The sequence below is a fragment of the Entelurus aequoreus genome, linkage group LG01, assembly GCF_033978785.1.
Source record: "Entelurus aequoreus isolate RoL-2023_Sb linkage group LG01, RoL_Eaeq_v1.1, whole genome shotgun sequence".
In the NCBI taxonomy this organism is placed as follows: domain Eukaryota; kingdom Metazoa; phylum Chordata; class Actinopteri; order Syngnathiformes; family Syngnathidae; genus Entelurus; species Entelurus aequoreus.
In genome coordinates, this window is record NC_084731.1 from 61,978,493 (window position 1) to 61,984,492 (window position 6,000).

Genomic DNA, 6,000 nt, shown 5'->3' on the forward strand with positions numbered 1-6,000 from the left:
CAGGCTTTTCGACGCCTTAAATCTCTTTTTACCTCTGCTCATGTATTAGTCCACTGTAATCATGATCTCTCATTTTTTGTTGAGGTGGACGTATCTGACACCGTTGTAGGGGCTGTGCTGTCCCAGCATTCCAGTGCCAATCGGAGGCTGCACCCCTGCACCTTCTTCTCCAAACGCCTTTCACCTGCAGAGAGGAACTATGATATTGGGAACCAAGAGCTTCTGGCAGTGGTCCTGGCTCTACAAGAATGGAGGCACTGGCTGGAGGGTGCCAAACATCCAATCATCATTTATACGGATCATCGTAACCTAGCCTACCTCCGCTCTGCTCAACGCCTCAATCCCCACCAGGCTCGGTGGGCCCTATTCCTCACAAGGTTTGACTTTTGTATCACCTTTCGCCCAGAGTCACTCAATGGTAAACCTGACGCATTGTTGAGGATGTTCTCTCCCCCAACAGAAGACACTCCCCCAGAGACCATCCTTTCCCAGTCCCGGATCCTTGCCGCATTACAGTGGGAGGTTGTGTCGGAAGCTATGAAGGACTCCCCATCTCCTGTTGGCTGCCTCCCTGGTCGCCTTTTTGTGCCGAGAACCCTCCATCCAGAAGTCTTGTCTTGGGCTCACACCTCCAAGATTGCCTGCCACCCAGGTGCCAGACGCACTGAGTTCCTACTCACTCAGAGGTTCTGGTGGCCAACCATCCACACTGACACAAAGAGATTTGTGGCTGCATGCCCTGTCTGCGCCAGGAACAAGGCTTCCCATCCGGCTCCTGCGGGGTTGCTGCAGCCTCTTCCCATCCCCTCTCGTCCAAGGTCGCACATTGCTCTGGACTTTGTCACAGGTCTACCCATCTCCAGGGGGTTTTCTGTCATCCTCACCATTGTAGACAGATTCTCTAAATTCACACACTTTGTCCCCCTTCGTAGACTTCCCTCCTCCCTGGAAACCGCCAAACTTCTGGTCACCCATGTGGTTCGTCTTCACGGGATCCCCAAGGATGTGGTGTCAGACAGAGGTCCTCAATTTTCATCTGCTACATGGAGATCATTCTGCAACCTGTTGGGGCCCACCGTTAGTATGTCATCAGGATACCACCCGCAATCTAATGGACAATCTGAAAGAGCCAACCAGGACTTGGGGGCGGCCTTGAGATGTGTTTGTCACCAACATCCATCATTGTGGTCCACCTATCTCCCTTGGGTGGAGTATGCCCGTAACACTCTCATTTGTTCTTCTACTGGCCGGTCCCCTTTTCATGTGGTTCATGGGTTCCAACCTCCTATATTTTCCTCTCAGGAAGTAAAGTCCGCAATCCCTTCCGTGACTGCCTTCCTGCGCCGAGTGCACCGTGTGTGGCGTGATACCCGTGCCGCCCTATCTCGCACTGCCAGATGAAACCAAACCATGGCAAATCGTCATCGCAGACCAGCCCCTGACTACAAACCCGGCCAAAAGGTTTGGCTATCATCCAAAGATATCACTCTGCCAGGAGTGTCGAAGAAACTGGCACCGAGACTCATTGGACCATACGAGGTGAAGCGGATGATTACTCCCGTCACAGCTCGACTCAAGATACCTAAAGTCTTTTAAGTCATACCCAGTCTACCATGTCTCCCGCCTGAAGCTCGTCGAGTCGAGCGACCTTAGCCCTCGAATCAGTGTCACCCCCAGCGCCTCTGCAGGTGGAGGGTCATTTGGCCTTCATAGTAAACACCATCCTGGACGCCAGGAGGCGAGGCATGGGGGTGCAGTTTCTGATCGACTGGAAGGGTTACGCCCCAGATGATCGTTCCTGGATCTCTCGTTCCCTTATCATTGATAAAATGCTAATTACGAATTTTATCACAGAATTCCTGAAAAACCAGGAGGTCCGCCAGGTGGTGTCCGTTGATTAAGGGGGGATACTGTCACCACCTGCTGCCACCTCGTGGTTTGTACTCAGTTTTCCTTTGTGGTGCAGTTGACCTTGTTGACCTTCACTTTATTTCTCCTTCCCCTTAGAGTTCCTGTGTTCCCATTGTGGGCGGAGTTGTGTGACGTGCACAGCTGCTCCCAATTTACCCTGATGCTATTTAAGCAGCACCTTGGCAGCTGGATGGCACTTGGTGATTCCACTCCTCGGCTCTCCACTTCTAAAGGCTTCCATGCTTCGTGTTTCTTGCAGCTTGTCATCCTGGCCACTCCCGGTGCCATCCAGCTTGGTGTCTACGTCGGCGGTAGCACGTCTTGCAACTCCGACCCAAGTTTGTTCTATTTTTATATATTAGTTTTTGTTTTCTCCACGGTGCCCAATTTGAGTTCTCCTTTTTGCACTGTTGTCTTTTGTTCCCTCCAGTGAGGAGCGCCTTTTTGTGAGTATGCAACTTCAGTAAAGAACTGTTCAACTCACCTTTTGTCTGCATCCTTGGGTTCCTCTCAAACTGTGTTATACAGAGCTGTGATGCTGTGCTCTTTTTATCCCACGCAAAAAGTGCATGCGCTGCTGAGCTCTTTTTACAAGAGTGTGTAGGGACCAGGTCATATTGTCATTTATCTGCATCCCCCAGGAACTTGGTACTGCTTACCATCTCCACCGCTGTGCCGTTGATGAAGAGTGGCGCGTGACTGGACTGGTGCAGTCAACCAGATGTTTCACCTCCTCCCTGTAGTCCATGTCGTCGTTGTCTCGGATGAGGCCCACTACTGTTGTGTCGTCCGCATACTTCACAATGTGGTTACTAGTGGACCTGGCGCAGCAGTCGTGGGTCATCAACGTGAACAGTAGCGGACTCAGGACGCATCCCTGGGGGGAGCCGGTGCTCTGGAGGTGCTGTTGCCCACTCTCACAAACTGGGGTCACGTGATGTCACATGATATCACACTCACATGTCACGTGATGTCACACTCACATGTCACGTGATGTCACATGATATCACACTCACATGTCATGTGATGTCACACTCACATGTCACGTGATGTCACAATCACATGGCACGTGATGTCACACTCACATGTCACGTGATGCCACACTCACATATCATGTAATGTCACATGATGTCACACTCACATGTAACATGATGTCACACATGTCAAGTGATGTAACACTCACATGTCAAGGGATGTCACTCACATGTCACGTGATGTCACACTCACATGTCACGTGATGTCACATGATGTCACACTCACATGTCACGTGATGTCACATGATGTCACACTCACAAATCACGTGATGTCACACGATGTCACACTCACATATCAAGTGATGTAACACTCACATGTCACGTGATGTCACACTCACATGTCACGTGATGTCACATGATGTCACACTCACATGTCATTTGATGTCACACTCACATGTCACGTGATGTCACATGATGTCACACTCACATGTCACGTGATGTCACACTCACATGTCACGTGATGTCACATGATATCACACTCACATGTCATGTGATGTCACACTCACATGTCACGTGATGTCACAATCACATGGCACGTGATGTCACACTCACATGTCACGTGATGCCACACTCACATATCATGTAATGTCACATGATGTCACACTCACATGTAACATGATGTCACACATGTCAAGTGATGTAACACTCACATGTCAAGGGATGTCACTCACATGTCACGTGATGTCACACTCACATGTCACGTGATGTCACATGATGTCACACTCACATGTCACGTGATGTCACATGATGTCACACTCACAAATCACGTGATGTCACACGATGTCACACTCACATATCAAGTGATGTAACACTCACATGTCACGTGATGTCACTCACAAATCACGTGATGTCACACGATGTCACACTCACATATCAAGTGATGTAACACTCACATGTCACGTGATGTCACACTCACATGTCACGTGATGTCACTCACATGTCACGTGATGTCACATGATGTCACACTCACATGTCATTTGATGTCACACTCACATGTCACGTGATGTCACATGATGTCACACTCACATGTCACGTGATGTCACACTCACATGTCACGTGATGTCACATGATATCACACTCACATGTCATGTGATGTCACACTCACATGTCACGTGATGTCACAATCACATGGCACGTGATGTCACACTCACATGTCACGTGATGCCACACTCACATATCATGTAATGTCACATGATGTCACACTCACATGTAACATGATGTCACACATGTCAAGTGATGTAACACTCACATGTCAAGGGATGTCACTCACATGTCACGTGATGTCACACTCACATGTCACGTGATGTCACATGATGTCACACTCACATGTCACGTGATGTCACATGATGTCACACTCACAAATCACGTGATGTCACACGATGTCACACTCACATATCAAGTGATGTAACACTCACATGTCACGTGATGTCACTCACAAATCACGTGATGTCACACGATGTCACACTCACATATCAAGTGATGTAACACTCACATGTCACGTGATGTCACACTCACATGTCACGTGATGTCACTCACATGTCACGTGATGTCACATGATGTCACACTCACATGTCATTTGATGTCACACTCACATGTCACGTGATGTCACAATAACATGTCACGTGATGTCACACTCACATGTCACGTGGTGTCACACTCACATATCATGTGATGTCACATGATGTCACACTCACGTGATGTCACACTCACATGTCATGTGATATAACACTCACATGTCAAGTGATGTCACACTCACATGTCACATGACATGTCATGTGATGTCACACACATGTCACGTGATGTTGCGTGATGTCACACTCACATGTCAGGTGATGTCACTCACATGTCACGTGATGTCACATGATGTCACACTCACATGTCACGTGATGTAACTCACATGTCAGGTGATGTCACTCACATGTCATGCGATGTCACATGATGTCACACTCACATGTCACGTTATGTCACTCACATGTCACGTGATGTCACATGATGTCAAACTCTTATGTCACGTGATGTCACTCACATGTCACGTGATGTAACTCACATGTCAGGTGATGTCACTCACATGTCATGTGATGTCACATGATGTCACACTCACATGTCACGTTATGTCACTCACATGTCACATGATGTCACATTATGTCACACTCACAGGTCACGTGATGTCACACTCACATGTCACGTGATGTCACACTCACATGTCACGTGATGTCACATGATGTCACACTCACATGTCACGTGATGTCACATGATGTCACACTCACATGTCACGTGATGTCACACTCACATATCACGTGATGTTACACTCACATGTCATGTGATGTCACAATCACATGGCACGTGATGTCACACTCACATGTCACGTGATGTCACACTCACATGCCACGTGATGTCAAGTGATGTCACACTCACATGTCACGTGATGTCACTCACATGTCAGGTGATGTAATTCACATGTCAAGTGATGTCACATGATGTCACACTCACATGTCACGTGATGTCACACTCACATATCACGTGATGTTACACTCACATGTCACGTGATGTCACATGATGTCACACTCACATGTCACACTCACATGTCACGTCATGTCACACTCACATATCACGTGATGTTACACTCACATGTCACGTGATGTCAAATGATGTCACACTCACATGTCACGTGATGTCACAATCACATGGCACGTGATGTCACACTCACATGCCACGTGATGTCAAGTGATGTCACACTCACATGTCACGTGATGTCACTCACATGTCAGGTGATGTAATTCACATGTCAAGTGATGTCACATGATGTCACACTCACATGTCACGTGATGTCACACTCACATATCACGTGATGTTACACTCACATGTCACGTGATGTCACATGATGTCACACTCACATGTCACGTCATGTCACACTCACATATCACATGATGTTACACTCACATGTCACGTGATGTCAAATGATGTCACACTCACATGTCACGTGATGTCACAATCACATAGCACGTGATGTCACACTCACATGTCACGTGATGTCACACTCACATGTCACGTGATG